This window comes from Struthio camelus, chromosome 5, assembly GCF_040807025.1.
Source record: "Struthio camelus isolate bStrCam1 chromosome 5, bStrCam1.hap1, whole genome shotgun sequence".
Classification (NCBI taxonomy): Eukaryota; Metazoa; Chordata; class Aves; order Struthioniformes; family Struthionidae; genus Struthio; species Struthio camelus.
Window position 1 is genome coordinate 33,819,602 of NC_090946.1, and position 16,605 is coordinate 33,836,206.

At 41.0% G+C, this 16,605-nt stretch overlaps 1 protein-coding gene across 7 annotated transcripts in view; it reads right to left on the reverse strand.

Annotated features, from left to right (window-relative positions):
- The window catches only part of ABTB2 (ankyrin repeat and BTB domain containing 2), a 169,817-nt gene that overhangs the window by 54,229 nt on the left and 98,983 nt on the right, over nucleotides 1-16,605 (reverse strand). The gene's annotated exons all lie outside the window — the stretch shown is intronic.

Genomic DNA, 16,605 nt, shown 5'->3' on the forward strand with positions numbered 1-16,605 from the left:
TGGCAAAGCCAAGGATTACATCAAAAACTCCCTGGACATTTTGAGGATAAGGGAATGATTTATCTTGTCGTGCTTCTTCACTGTACATTACTGTTAGTTAATGGAGAAAACTCTGCCAATCCTCTCTGTAACCTGAATAATTAGGAAGTCGAGGCTTTAAGAACTAACAGAGGGGATGCATGCAAACTAGAAGAGCTTGCTAAATACACTGTAACCTCCTATACAGGGCCTAGGCCACTTCCTTTTCCATGTTAACGCCATGAAAGGATGTTTTAAGACATATGGATTGAATTTATGACAGAGGGAGAAGGAAAATAGATTGGTCTGTCAAAAGTTTCAAGCAGAGGTGCATAGCTCTACAGAGGTGAAATAAGAAACGGGCAGTTGCATTAATAAACCAGGCTGGAGAAAAAAAAAAAGTGGTGCAGATTTCCTCTGTCAGTCACTTTCAGGTGGTTTTGTTTTCTAACAGGGAATTAAATAAAGATTTGTAGAATGATTTAAATTGGCTCACAAATGAAAACATTTTCTCAGCTCTTCAGTTAATAGTTTGACAGGTATTGTGGGCAAGAGGAAACAGTTACGATTTATTCACTTTTCAAAAAATTGCTCATACAAGATAGTCATGGATAAGATTCGTGTTCTCATCTGTCTTAGGATAGCTGAGGGATCCCCCCTATGAATGAGAGAGAAATAAGGAAGTTACTAAGGTCCCAGTCATGTGCCAAAACTCAGTGATGTCACGGGGGATTTTCCCACGCGTTGCAGAAGGGTTTGATTCAGGCCCTCCTTACATAATGTTTCCCAACGGCTCACCAGGTCTGGCAGGCCTCAAGAGGTATGAGCTGGCCTAGGAATGAGAAAATACATTTCTCAATACTTCTTTAAATAGACTGGGAGGAGTTACTGAATAACAAGAACAAAGCAGAAATGTACCCCACAATCACTATGAGAGCACTTGATGGCTGTCATCAGCCATACTAAGCAGTGCTATCTGCTCTGGACCCACCCAAACTGAGAAATCTGTAGATAACAGATGTTATAAAGGTATAAACTGTAGGGACAATTTCTATTTCTCTTTGGTATTCACATGTCTGTATTTTTATATTTGTGGCAACACTGGTTTTAATTAAGGCTAACTGAATAAGCAAAACTACAGTTGAAATAAATCAATTCATGTCCCGACACTTTATTTCTGTTTGAAACTGTGTTAAAACCGTTGATTTATTTCCTGAAGTTCAAGAATGTGTTTTCCCCCACAGAACACCAATGTGAAACCACCTAAATTGTGCAGCAACAATCCATTCAGCCATGTATACCACCGTTCTTAAAATATTTTCTCTGATGTGGGTTATGTTGCGTGCCTCACACTTATCCCTGACATTCTGGTCACAATTTTTTTTTAATTATCCAAGATTTTAAATAGGAGATTCAAGTCCAGGTGAAGTTAGTAAGAGTCCATTAATTTTAGCATGGCTTAGATTAAACCTCAAGAGCACAACAAGCTAAGTCGTCACCTCTCTGGGTTAGTGTGAGGCAACACCACATAGCAGCCCAATTGAAAGCACATTTGTAGCGCTGTGATCAAGACATGGCTGGCTAACAGTTGGTTTCCACAGCCTTTGAAATAGCAGCTGGAAATAAAGGCGTATTTATTCTACCTCAGTTAATATACAAAACCTGTTCACGGGCACTTGCTGCCAATACTCTTAAAACGCAGTCATGATTGGATAAAGTTCCAGTTAAGCAGTTACTTAAACTGAAATTATTCTGCCTGCCTGAAGATTTTGCAATTGTTGCCTGTAATTTGATGCTTTTTAATAGCAACCGAAAACGTTTCCACAGTCTGAGCTGGGTCCAGGGGAAAAAGTCTGTTCACACTCTTGGACATCTTTCTGCTTTAAGAGGTACAGCAGTTACGCTGAGAGCTTTGGCTAGCGCGTGACTGCTCCCATGAGCTGGCCTGTGCACAACCTGGTGCCGTTTCCCTGAGCTGGGCGATCAACCCAGCTCCCAAGTGGGGAACTTTCTGCAAGGAACACCAGGTTGAGCTCTGAATGTCCTATGACAGTTTAAGAGTCTGGGATCAAGTTCTGCTCTTCTGATATCAAGATGGAAGACAACACAAAGATTTTTACCTGAACTTTAAGATTTGAATGTTTCAAAATCTCCTTTCAGTTAATTTTTAAACTACGCCTGTTACCTTCACACTTCCTGCTCTTTGCATTCATGCAAAAGGACTAGCCATCAGGTTTCCCTTGCTGCAGTGATTTTCTCTGTACTTTCTCCACTTCAGTACTAACAGCCTTAATCTAAATCCTTCACTTTGGGAGAAAACTTCCTAGTGATTAACACGTCAGCTGTTTGAGGACTTTCAAACCCTTACATGATATCTAGAGGTTAAGATGGGGCCACCACAAGTGGCAAAGAGCCAGGAAGACTTGTCTGAAAAGCACTTAAAATCTGCTGTCTGGGATTCCTCACAGAAATTGCCCAGAGTACTAAATTCACTAGGTTAGAAATGCGCAACTCAAAATCTCAAGACCTAGCTGCGTTTATGACAGGTTAGGCAAAGAATCGTAAATATAATTAGGACAAAGGTGTACACAGCAAGCTACTGAGACAGAAAGAGTGGCTTAGAGGTTTTTTTTAGATAAATGTAGTAGTCTACAAGATAAATATAACATGTATTGACTTTTCCCTTTGGCTAGAACAAGAAAAGTTTTCTGGGCCAAGATTCTCTTTGTGTTTGCATCACACCTAAAACACTGGGGATCAATTATCGATCACTACCACAGTGCAAAATCAAAACAATAGGAGATGAGCCTCTATTTGGGGAAAACAAGCCAGAAATCAAAGCCCTCAAAAGGTTCAGGATCATCTTTAAAGATGACAAATTGTTTCTAAAAGCCCCTAATGCCGCAAAAAGCCACATATGTGAAATCAGAACTGCTGTGAATATGCTGAGGAAATATATTAGGAAACCCAAAGTAAGAAAAAATGGTTATGGTCTCCAGCGTCAACATACTTTTTTTCCAATATTTGGCTTGTAATAATTTCCATAAGAAACATTTTCAGAGGTGAGACAGACAGCTGATCCCAAAGAAGTGAGTGGTGATTCAGAAGGCCCAAAATTCTGAAGACAGATGGCAATGACCTGACTCCATTGAAGTGAATGGCCAAATCCCACCAATTTCAATGGGCCCGATATTTTACCCAGTAAGAACCTAACCCAATTGCAGATGCAGTTCCCACATTGGGAATTGGCTGTGACATCAAGACGGCTGCCACCTTGCACAAAGTCCCGCAATTCTTCATGGCAGTGAGCATTCAAGGCTTTCCTTGTTTTCTGTTCCACATTCTACCAAGCAGCACAATGCCACGCAGTCCCTCTTGCCAACGGATTCAGTATGGACCCAGACTACAGACCACCACCTAGAATCAATGCCAATTCCCAGAGCCCTGTGTTTTTTTCCCTGCTGATCTACCGTTACGCTGCTAAGAAAACTCAGCTCTCCTTGATTTTATGAAATACGGCAAGCTCATTCTGACAGAGTACAAGAGAAAAACACAGGCAACCAGTGATGCTCATATAACATACTCAAGTCTAAACACGTCAGGCTCTATAATCAAGTACAGCCATGCTACACGTTGTGAAAAAGATTTTTGATTGGGAAACAATGCATGTAGTTGCTTATGTATAGGAAAATAATGTGCTTCTAGTATAAAGCAGGCACGCATCTCTTTCAGTTTGTCTCTGTCAGGAGTGAGAAAATCAAACACATTTGCTTATATCTGCATACACATTTAACAGCAATACTGTAACTCAAAACAGGAAGAAAACCAGAAGGAGATGGAGGAGCTTCAGCACAGACGCGGAAGAGAACTTTACATTTTCTGCAAGCGCTCAGCTGCATCTCTCCATTTAAGAGCTGCTGTCCTAACTGGCCAGCTCCGGAGAAATCTGGTCAAGTCACAGAGTTCTCATATGAGCTCCCTGGTCTTGGTCTCATCGCTTGTAGACGTATCCCCTTCAAATTAAGTCCCTTGTGCCCTTCTTCACAAACACGTGCACAAATACAAGTTGACAGAATCGTCAGTTTGCCTTAAAGGAAATCTCAAGGCTAATATAATGGGAGAGCTGTGATGCCATGGGTAACTGTGTGGACCAGGACTGGAATACTTGGAATACCGTAGCATGCAAAGTCATGGGATGGGACTGACCAGCAGTCATGTAAGCCTAGATACAGTGCATCAGTGCACAGATAGGTGAGGAAGGATTGACACCAAGAGCAGCTGCACATCCGAATAGCAGTGAGAGGTGAAAATAAAAGATGAGGTATTGGGCAGGGTATCATGGAGAAAGTTGTACAACACCCGCGTATAGGGTCTTGAAGCACAAGTGGGGTCTTTGTTCTTGGCGCTCACATTAAAACACAAAGTAGTTTGCCTGGACTTAAATAATGTTATTAGAAAGAAGTGTTGTCTTAAAGCACGTGGTTTGGTACTTGCTCTGGCACTACGTCAACAGGCATTACTTGACTGAAATATCAAAATGCCCCAAAGCAGAGTTTAAAGGCACTCTGAAAATCCCTTACTCCTTTTTCGGGGTCCAACTCACTGCAATATCTTATGTTCTAAAAGCACGTGAAAGCACCAGAGCCCACAGATTCTGCCGCAAAATGAGTGCTATAGCTTTACCATTCTGTATACGTTGCCATCACAAAGATTAGAAGCCCACTCAGTCATTGCAAATCATTAAATGCTCCTTATTCCTAGGGAGCTAATTATGCCCTGCATTAATACTGCACTTTCAAAAGCTCTACACACTTTGTCTCACTTTTGCTATGAAAACGGTGGAATTGGGCTGGAAGTTGGAGAGGAGAAGGTAGGAAGTATCTATAACAACTACTGTATTGGAATCCAGCTAGGACATATGGGAGTCTGAATGACTATAAACGTAGAAGGGCCTTGGTTTAGTACTGATTCAGCATTTACTGAGTCTTTAATCCCACTTCCATATCTCTGTGGTTTTCTGGACAACCACTAACCTGGCTTGGCCCCAAACGTTTAATTGAAGATGACCGCAAAGGAACATGGCTTATATTTTAAAGACTGCCAGAAAACATAGCAAATTTTATCTTCAGCAGTAGCGGCATACTAAAAAATAAAAGGTATCAGTGCTTCTGTGAGATGGTGAGTGTCCTCATTTCCGTTTCATTAATGAGGAAATGGAGACAAAAGGAGAAGCAACTTACCAAGTTTCTGCAGTGTCAGAACCAGCTCTCTGTACAGTCCAAATCTCCCGATTTGGCATCCCTATGGCCTGACATCACCTGCATGAAAGTGGCCAGCACTGAACCATTTGTCTCACCAACCTGGATTCAGAGATTTGAAATAAATGGCATGACTGTGAAGCTTTAATCTAGGTATGTAGAACGAAGCCATCCATTTTAGAGGTCATAGCGAGACAGACTAGGATCTTTGACCCAGTCTTAGTACACTAAAAAAGGTGCAAAATGTCATACCTTTATCTAATGAATTGTAAATTCTTCCTAGTACTATCACTACAACTACTTTTGAAAAGAAGCATATGTGCTAGGATGTCAACAAGTACATCTTTAGAACTGGGCTTATCCATTATAATTTTGCACATGTGGTTTGCATGGCATTGGACCTTCTGCATAGTGTGAGTCTTTGCCTGCGCTCAGACCTATGCCATAACGTTAGGTTGAGAGACAGAGCCATCTATGTTTCCAAGACTCTTACTTTCAGGATCCAGTAAGGTGCATTAAGGAGAAAACCCTGTACTGCAGGTGCTACAAACATCAACAAAAAAAATTGAGAGAGAGTGTTTCATGAAGCACAGTATAAACAGACCATGAACACTGTGGAAGAAACACAAAACCAGAATCAAAAATAAGCATGGTCCAACAGGCAGAAGACCTGCCATTACCTAGTTGTATAAATCCCGACCAGCTTACTCGGTCTCAGTATTCTAGTTCACTTATCTGTAAAATGGGGATAGTGCTTCATTCCCGTCAAGGGTGGTCTGACAGAAACATCACTCTTGCCTCATTTCTCATTCTCATCTAACTTCTACGTGCTACTCAACACTTCAGCTGTGTCTTCATTTCCTGTATGTGTCAACAGTAAACTTTTTGTCCCTTAGCAACAGTACATCTTTTATTTGCACAGCGCTTTTAACTCTCCACTATCCCAAAGCTCTCTGAAGCACAGCTACTTCCGAGATGAAAGGGCACAGTATTGTGATAACGTATAATTCCACCTCAATGGGATTTATGATACAAGAAAAGACGCTTTACCCAACTTGGACGAGTAAGAAAGGCAAAATGGATTTTAGCTTAATAGAGATTTTGGTGAGGATACAACAGTGGTACAGCTATTCTGACAACCACAGCAAAAAATACTGCAAGAAACTATAAACTATGAAAGAAACGATATATAAAAACTAAAAAAGCCAGCACCCAAATAAGCAACATGCAAGGTAAAAGACCGCAAAACTCCAGAAACACTGAGTCCTTTAGTACCATTACTGTGGGGATTAGAAAGCTTAGGCAGGCTTAGCATCTCTTTCTCTAGTCATTCGGAATTCCGTAGAGGTCTCCAACTTGCATACTTTCACAGTAAAAGCAGCTTCACTTGGAGTAGCCAGTGGGACTGCAAGGAAATAAGTCTAGGAAAACTGCAGGCACTAGCTAGAGCCCCAATACCCTCTACAATACCCTCTTCTAAACCATTCCTTATTGTTTCACTGTCCTTCCTGAAATATGGTCTTTGAATCATGCCCAGCTCTCCAGATGTGGTCTGACTAAGTTCTTTGTACGTGCCATAATGACCTCTCTTTACTTGTGTTCAATTCTCCTATTTATACATCCCATGATCTGTACGCCTGCCAAACACAAAGAGGATAATAAATGTGTATCCTCTGTCACTCTCAGTTCCTCTTCTTAGGGCATGTCTAGATGGAGAATCTGACCAGGACAGCAACACCAGAATAAGCCCATGCAACCGCTTCTCAGTATACTCCCAGTATCAAGCAAGTACTCTGGATAAAAAGGGCTTTTACTCCAGAACAAAGTGCAGGGTGGATGTAGCTGCTCTGTAAACGGGGATTAAAGGTGCAGCCACGACCAGGACACACAAATGTGCAAGCATGCCTCCACAGGCAAGGCTAACGACCGGGGAGGCTACACAGCTAGACCAGCCTGCGGATGTTGGCCTGCGTGGCAACACACAGCTATTGCAGAGTAATCGTTCAAAAGAGCTTACTTCACACAACCTCTGCCCATCAGTTTCTTTAAACAGCCTGATAACATTTGTTAGACTTTCCTGGCTGCCCCAAACATGCCGTAAAAATAAAATTTTAGAAGCTATGGCCACTTAATAATATATATTAATACTGCAATTGCATCAATTAATGACTTAAAGTTTCCAAGTATCGTAATAGAATAGTTGTTTATTCTATGCTCATTTTAACAAAGCCATGAACAAACAGGAACTCAACAGTAACCAAACTACTGCTCCTAGAGGAGGGATCTTTTTGCACAAGTCAAGGATTGTCTTCACTAGCTGTCAGCAATGCAGACCCTGTAATGCACAGCTGAGCAGCTTTGATTTTGTCTGTGTAAAATACACATCTGTCATTTAATATAAGATAAACTTTTATTTAAGTGAAACAGAGCACAGTCCCGAGTTCACTTGCCGCATGAAGTCAGACCTCCAGAGGGCACGGGTCTGGAGTCTCGCTGAGACGATCACATGCGTGCCATGTTTGTAAATGATAGTGATTCAGGTTTTGAGTCATTGACCAGACAACACAAAACTTGGGAAGGGCGTATCCTAGGTAGCTTACAAGAGGAAAGACATTAGGTGTAGGCTTCACATACAGAGCTAATCGCTGACGTTGACACCACAGCTACAGTAAACTGGTCACACCAGCACCAACCTGCACGCATCGTTCGTGCATCACAAGCTCTGTCATTTTCACCTAAGAAGTGCCTGGAGCCCACATTAGGTTGGCTGAGCACAAGACTTTGGGACAAGTATAAACATAAACCTTCACCACACAGAAAATAGTGTTCATGCCTGAAAATAAAATCCATGTGCCATTAGGCAGGATTATTTACTGTCTAGCAATATTTGAAAAGAGCTAAAGACCAGCAGCAATTCTATCTCAGAATAGATGCTATTTCCCTTTTCATTTTGATTTCCTCAAATAAACGCGCCTGGAAGTACTTGGCAGACCAGTTTTTTCCACATTATTGCAACTCATTCTCTTACTACTAATAATACTTTGTAATTCTGTTTCCTCACATCAAAGCATCCTGGAGACCTTACAAACAATAACCAATTGTTTTGAGAAACTCAGAACTAGAATTGGGGAAATCCACTTTTTGATCAACTGCTGAATTTTGCCTTCTGTCTTTGCACTACCTTGGCCTGTTTCTCATTTCGTCTGTGCTACTAAAGCACTATTTCATACCATCTCCACATCCGTATCTATATTCTTCCTTCTTGCCCTGCATCATACACTCATCATCATAATGTTCGTACTCTCCTCACAATCCAGCCTTGCAAGGACTACCACCAATTACAAACAGCAGCAGCTACAACAGCAATTTTCAAATGTACTCTTTAGCACTAGCAACACTATAACAATTAGGCGATATTTTTAAAGCTAGCAAAAAAACCCTCCTCCACTACAAGGCTCTGTCCTATCTTTCACACTGTTTAAGTGCCAAATGCATTTCAGAGTCCAAGTCTCTCAGTTGTAGCCCTTTGTATTTTGTATAAAAAGCATAACTTGTGCACTTCCATTAGGGCGCTAAATATAACCGCCCTAAGCAAGTATTCACTTTTCAAACAGTACCTCTTTGAGTTTTGTTTTCAAAAGAATGTTGTTGCCACTGTATTATTTATAGACATTTACATTAGGATCTAAATACTTGGTTAGGAAACCACTCAGATTAATGGATTGCCAGCATTGTTTCAATACTCTAAATAGCTCTAAAGAAAAAACAGATTGGCTGTATTTTTATTATAGAACAGTATTTTTTTTTTTGCATAAGTATAAATAGCAGCACTGTTTATAGCACTCAGACTGGATGGGCACGGTTCTTTGAAGAATCTGGAAACGCTACCACATGTCTCAGATTCCTAACATGGCATCTGTGTTAGAGGATGAAAACTAGAATCTCCATCTTCTGGTTTTGTTTTGTTTTGTTTTTAAACAGGGAAAATACATTTTGATATCTTTATTATACATGGGCACCATACAAACACTTAAAAATTGATTTTGCTGGTGTGCTATTTTACTAAAGCTCTCCTGCACAGGAGAATTCCAGTTACACCATTTCCTACCAGGTGATATCAAAGAAGCTGAACCCAGTAACAGAGAGAATCAGGCCATTGCCAGCAGTTGTTTTCCTGGCACTCCGAACATAACTGTTTATACACAGGTGACCTCCTTTGGCTGAGAAGCTGAAAAACCAGGAAAAATTACCTTATGGCAGAAGTAAAAGGCAAGTATTTTTTAGAGTAAGACAGGTTCTCATTACTTCACAACACAGCACACACACAGGGACACCAGCAGCGTCCCCAGAAGGAATAGTACTGTGTAGCTTCCAGAGAGCGTGCCCTGATGTGCCAGAACGGCTTTAGCAAGAGAGCAGCCAGCATGCCAAACACAGAGGTGGTTGTTCTCAAAGACAATAAGTACAAATAAAGTTGTAATGTTGTACTACTAATTTCTACAAGACAGAACCAAAAACATTTCTTTAAATGTTATAAATGCTCTGCTACTAACTGTAAAATTAAGTGGCACTTTTTCATACTTTTGCCACAAGAGCAGCTGAACCCCATCTCCATCACTGTTGGAAAATGCTGTGGATCCTGCGGGGTAGAAAAGCTCTAGCATCTCTCACAGCCCTTCTGAAGATTGAGGTTACATGGAATCTTCCTACAATTCTTGGGGGGGGGGGAAGGAGCCCTAGCTCTCAGACCCAGGCTTTTTACTGAGGGAAAAATATCATTGCTGCAAAAACTTTTCTAAAATAAATTATCATAACCTTAGCTTCTGTTTATAAAACATCTGTAGTCCTCAGGCTGTAAGATGAAATTCAGAGCTTTTCTTTCGTTCGTTCTCTGCTGAACCCAGACAATGCCGCCTGTACCTTGCAGTTCTCTCTCAGATGACGTCGCACAACATCTGTACTGCTGTGTAGCAGAGATGCACAGCATGAAAGCACTTGAAAAGGTCCGTACCACATAAATAATCACATACCACATAAGTAATCACTTTTTGGATCCAGCTGTTTGTATGCAACCGCTATATCCTAGTGACATTAATAGTTTGGGCTGCTGCCAAGAAAAAAAAAAAAAAAAAAGGTACCTTAGCAGTTTGTGGGGTTTTTTTTGATTTGTCATGGAGGAAAGCAGAAGCTAGAATCACAGCAGATATTGATTTAGGAAGACTCCACTATCTGAGAATCCCTTTCCCACAAACCAGAAACTCTCTTCCATCAAATATGTGAAGAAACAATTCAAATGAAAAGTGTTCTATTAAAACAGGACAAGATGGTAAAGGCTAGAACTAGACGCCACTGCAGCTCAACTAAGGGAATTTCAAAATACAGATATAGAACGAGTAGAGATTGGAATGGGAGAAAGAGAGCGCTCAGATCCGAAACCCAGACGCTCCACAGCGTAGACACTTCTGGAGTTCCAATTTTACTTTAGGCCCGTCTTTTCCCCAAAAGTACTGGGGAAAGGAACATAAAGAAGGCTCAGAGAGCCTGGAAATAGATCTAAGGAAGAAAGATGGTGGGAAAGGACCACAAAAGTTACCACAAGGAGGAGTTAGTGATGAAAGGGGAGAGAGACTGGAAAACAGTCCAGCAGGGAAGAGCCACTTCTGCTCTCCTGACATATATTTTGAAAATATTTTATTTCTCCTTAAAAAATTCTCAGGGTCTTTAGGAATTCATAACACTATATTTTTCAATCCCAATGTCATCATTCTCCCCGACGCCCTATCCCTGAAAAGCAGCATAATAAACAAAGGGTAAGCCAAAAGAGTCTGGACATGCCTCTTCTTAATACTGATGAAATCTGTAGCTAACTGAGCAGTCATTCAGTTTCCACATGTATTCTTGCAGGGTAATTTCAAGACCACCAGGATGAGACATAAAGGTAAAGGAATATGTTTTTAATACCAGGCTTTGAAACCTGAAGAGACTCAGTCTGGTTTTGCTGTTTTCCAGTTCCTCAGGGCAAAATAATCAGGCAGACGTGGACAGAAAACCACTACACTCTCCTTCCTACTTATTTTCTTCAACATCCTCTCCACCTTCCTGCACTACTCTTTCTAATAAATCACTGATTCACTTTTAGGGCCCTGCAGGCCTGACCAGTACCTCTTCATCACAGTGGGAGCCAAATGATGATTGAGATGCCAATGTATTAGGCTGGCCTGATTCAAAGAAGGATAAGGAACAAAGCATTTGTGCAGAGCAAAGATAAATGAATTCAGACCAAGCGCCAAGCTATTTTCTGTGATGGATTAGCACCTTTCTTTGACCTAATAATGTCAAGCGGTCTCCATGCTGACAGCAACTAATGTGGAAATATCTGTGCTGCGCGAAGCCAGTAGGAGTTTTGCTCTCCAGCTGCACAACAATTTTATTTGTATTTCACTATGTGTCTCACTCGGGCATAAGTGTTCTCCCTCATCTCACCTTGAGAAATGTCATTACCATGTCCACCAAACTATCTCTAGAGTACAGGAGAGAGGCTTCCTCCACTACTGCTTGGAGTTTCTCCCTATAATCCCATTTTTACCAATAAACCTGTAGATCACAGTTAACATTTACCTGGTAAGGACTAGATAGAAGGGCTTTCTTCAGTACCTGGGGACACTGCCAGAGTATAAAACTATGCAAAGTCAGCAGTAAAAAAGCAGAAATGTTTGGATTGAACCTGACAACTGCAGTTTTATCAGAAAAAGATGACTGAGCAAAGAACTGGTTAAGTACAGACAAAAAACAAAACAAAAACCCACCGAACCCAAACTTCTCAGTTTTGGCCACATGTAGTTTCCAGAGCTCTCTTAAATAGCGTTTAAAAATGCATGAATTTTGCCTCTGACAAGTGGCAAAAGCTGCAGTTTCTGAGGGTAGGAAATATGTCAAAGTACCACCGCTATCATAGCCCTTACTACTCTTATCTCCAAGATGTAAAAGAGGTGTCTTGTCCAAAAAAAAAAAATTTAAAAAAAGATAGAGAGGGAGAGAGAAAGAAAGAAAGAAATGTTTCTCCTGTGTTTGGGTTTGCAACCTGAGCCTCTGTGTCTTAGATAAGGTACCTGAAGACTTGAGGCAATAAAAACAAGTTTTTTATCCCTTGGCTGTTCTCACAACTAGCTAGGGGTCTGCAGTGCAAACAAACAGTATTCGATACTGAAACAACCGTTCTCACACCAACCTACCCCACAGGTGACTGTTACTTGTATGGACTATTATCTTTGTCTGGAGACAGAATCCCCTTTCACCCTTTGTAAGGAGCTGACCTGATGAAAGATCATCGCTGAAACACGCTTCAGGGCAGACTGCTCCCATATATCTCTGCATTACCCATTCCATAAAGACTGACACAGACAACAAGTAACATCACAAAGAGGCCTAGGGCATTAAAAATGAGCTGACAGCTTGATACTGCCATTGCCACCTATTGCCATGGTGGTTCCAAAGCGCCATGGAACTACCTCCAAAATCAGAGCAGATGCGCTCCTGCCTGTCCCCTTCAACCCCAAGCTTTGTGCTCCTGACCTCTGCTTTTTTCGGAATCAGCGTTTGTGCACTCGTATCCTAATTCAGGGAAGAGAGGGACCTCTCTCTTTTTTCTTTTCCTCCTCACTCAGTAGGCTTAACTTTGGTGACATTAATTTCCTGAATCAACATAAGCACTGCATAAACACACAAATGCCAGTGCTGGCATAACAGAGGCAGTGGGAACACATCTGGAGGCAAAAGGGGACAGGTGAGACTGCAGCAATCCCAATTCAGTTTGTCTTAAACTGCCATGAAATCACATTGTTGTATTGTCATATCTTGCAGAAGTAATAGGGACTTCTTTGATGTACAAGCACTGGTGATTCAAACACAGAAAATTATAACCTAAGTAGGACCTTTTAACTTAATTTTTTCCTCTAAAAGGAAAAGAAATAAAAGATTTACTTTCAGAAATTAGTAGAAAACTTATCCTTTTGGCATTCTGAGACAGGTTGAATTTGCCAAGTGCAAGAAGTTGTTTATAAGAAAAGAAACAGAGAACTGGAAAAAATTCCAGAAAATTTATTATGATCCACCTGATTGTAGCCAAAATATTACATCAGCCTAGATAGCCTGAGAACTGGAACCAGATCACTCTCAAACTAACAAGTTGCTTGGTACAACAAGCAGGGAGAAATGGTTTTGCAGGAGGTCTGGGTTCTCTTCCTAGCTCTACTAGAGACAACAGGCAAGTCTGCTTCTCTGCCTCTTAGCTTATTATCTGTAACGAACAATAAAGACACTTATTTTCTTTACTCCTCAGTTATCTTATTTCTCTAGGTCTTAAAATTCTCAGGACAGGGAGCTTCTCTTGCTATTACTTCCAGAAATTGCAGCGTCTACGTCAAGCAGAGCCCCCAACTGAACCTGCAGTCAGTCACTGCTTGCTAATGTGGGGTGCTTATAAAAACGGTGCAATCCGACCTGAGCTTTCTTAGTTCATGCTTGAAGATAGACAAATGCAAGGCAGCTCCAATTCAAAAGCCATATAGCTATTTAAGCATGGCACTTAAGTTAGACTTAAGTTCAGTGCCAGGGTGCCATAGCTATACATCTGTCTATGTGAACAGGCTTGATAAAGAATTCTCCGTGTGGCACTGTGTTTAAAAAAAGAAAAACACAACATAACACATGCAAAAAGTCCAGCTGATGCTTAAATATTTTACTAAAGATCATAATTAGAAAACATTTTTTCAATATTTAGATCATCCCACTTCAAAACAAAATACCGTGCTGATCTAGTTACAACATGACAGCTCATCTAATAATTTTTTATTCCCATATCAATGCAGTCAAAGCATGTGTGTTCCTGACTTCAGCTGGAAGATGATTTCTCTCATTTAGCACAATTGATAAGTTACCTATTTTATGAGGGTCTAAGCAGCCAGGAATCACAAATTCTCTCATGGAGATGGCACGACATCACTGACTAAAGCAGTGTTACAGATGCCTCTTATCTGGAAGCCTCTAAAGAAACATTCTTCACATATTAAACATGGTAATTCATAGGCAGTGCTTCTGGGACTAAGGAAATACAGCCATTGCTGAGGTGAAAGGGAAAAAAAAATCACCCAGTAGCTGCCCACACACATCAATATTGTCCTGTCAATTAAAAAAGGAAAACTACTGTCCCACAGACATAAGAAATATTCTGCTAGTCTTATGACTATGCTGCAATGCTGCGAAAATCAAGGCTGGACTAAGATATTTAACAAGTCCTAAGCATATCTCAGTGCACAGCTCATTAAAGCCCTGGCTCTGTTCAGGATCTTTCCACTCTCCCCATGAAGAGATGTGTGCATGGAAATACGGATGTATGGAAGAGCCTATGCTCATTGTCTCAGTACTTGTGCTGGGTCAGCCTGTGCCTCCGCTGGCAAGACAGGAGGCTTGGCTGCCACAGATAGTCCAACACCACCAAAGCGTGCTGATGAGACTCTGAGGGTCTTCGCAGTGGCTTAAAATACCTGGCAGAGACCAATCATTTTAGACGGTCTTCAGTTAGGCAGATGTTCTGCAGTACTTCAGCCACTGAGGACGCAGTCTAAAGCTATTTCTTGTACCATCATTTTCAGATGAAAGTAAAAACTTTCACGTAATTGTGCAGACATAACATTTGATGTGAGCCTTTCGTGCTTGTGACTCAGTCTGGCCATGCCTGCTAAGGAGAAAAACACTACAGAATCTGGCATTTGACAGAACCCACAGGCTACTTTTTTTCTAACTCTGCACACTTAATTTATTTCCTAACATGGTGGCTTTGCATATCACATTCTCTGAGGTGAAACTCTCCAGCTCATGTCACGTGTTTGCTGAGAGCTGAAGTGTTAATGAAAAATCCTGACACAGTTTAACAGTGACAACATCTTTCCACCTGCTTTAAGTCACTTGTGACCCCTGTAGTTCACAATTTTCTTTATTTCCCGACTTAAACTGTTGTCTAGAGTTGCTATGTACTTTTTAACAGCTGTCACACCGATCCCCAAAGGCTGCTACTACAGAGCAGTCAAGGAAAAACGTGATCTCTGAATGTCATTTGCATTCCTCACGTAGATGTGTTGACTAATTGGTCATTTTAGAACGTGTTGCAATGCTTGGGTTAAAGCTGCGGAAGTGCAAACGTTACTGCGACATTACAGAAAATGAAGAAACTTCTGCAATTGAGGAAAAGACAAGGTAGGAAATTCTCTGCTCACTCACATGCAGTTTTCACTCCCTAGTGCAGTACAAATGTCAGGACACAGGAACGCAGGTTTCCATGAAGCTCATCGAGACCCTCTGTGCAAGCCTAGAGCTCTTTCTGTCTACAGAGAAATTCCACATGAGAATATGTGCCCTCCTCCTATCTTCAGACAAATGTAAAAGGGATTTTTAATATACTTTCTCTACCTTCTCCATCTCCCCCCCCCCACCCCACCCCACACACACTGGAGCGTTCTGATGAAAGAGGACCTGAAATGAGATTCAGCTTCTGAAGATTCAGTTCTTTCAGTGGTGAATCCTCTTAAACAGCTCCAGTAATCTCCCATTAATCTCCCACCAGAGTTGACATTCTGGAAAAATATAATCATCTCTTAATCTTTTGGGGCTGGGGAAAGTTTCAGGATTCAACACTGAACCAAAAGCATTTAATATCTGAGCTTAAGCTCGCATTAAATCACCAAAAAACTGCCCAGAATACAAAGGCTCCCTTCAAGGTATCAGCAATCAGATACCTCTGTGAACACCAAGGGCCATCCTCAGATGGGAAAATATAACTCCAAAGTATGCAAGACAGAGCATTTCAGACTTTGAGAAACTGTTGGGCCTTCACTGCTTTCAGTGAAGTGATCTTATGCATTGACTTGAGTAAGAACTGTATTTCATTAAACCAGAAAAGAGATCGTCTCTTACAAGCTTAATCACATCATGCCTAAGGTCCGCACTCGGTCTAAATTGTGCCATATTTCATAGTGTACATATTTTTAATGCATGCAATACATAAATCTTGCAAGAAAATAGCTAATGAAAAACAGAATGCAGGAAATTTTATCAAGCAATACAGGTAATCTATTTCAAACAGGCCAGTGTTTGATCTCTGCGGCCAAATGTTTTCTCCACAAATAAAAACTACATGCATTTGTTGCATCACGTCTTATCCCAAATCTTGTCTACTATATTTTACAATGAAAGGAAGTGCACTTGCGATCTATTAACATCTCTCCCTCTCCCCTCCAAGCACTGAGAAGGAAGATGTGTTTTTACCTAAACCTGC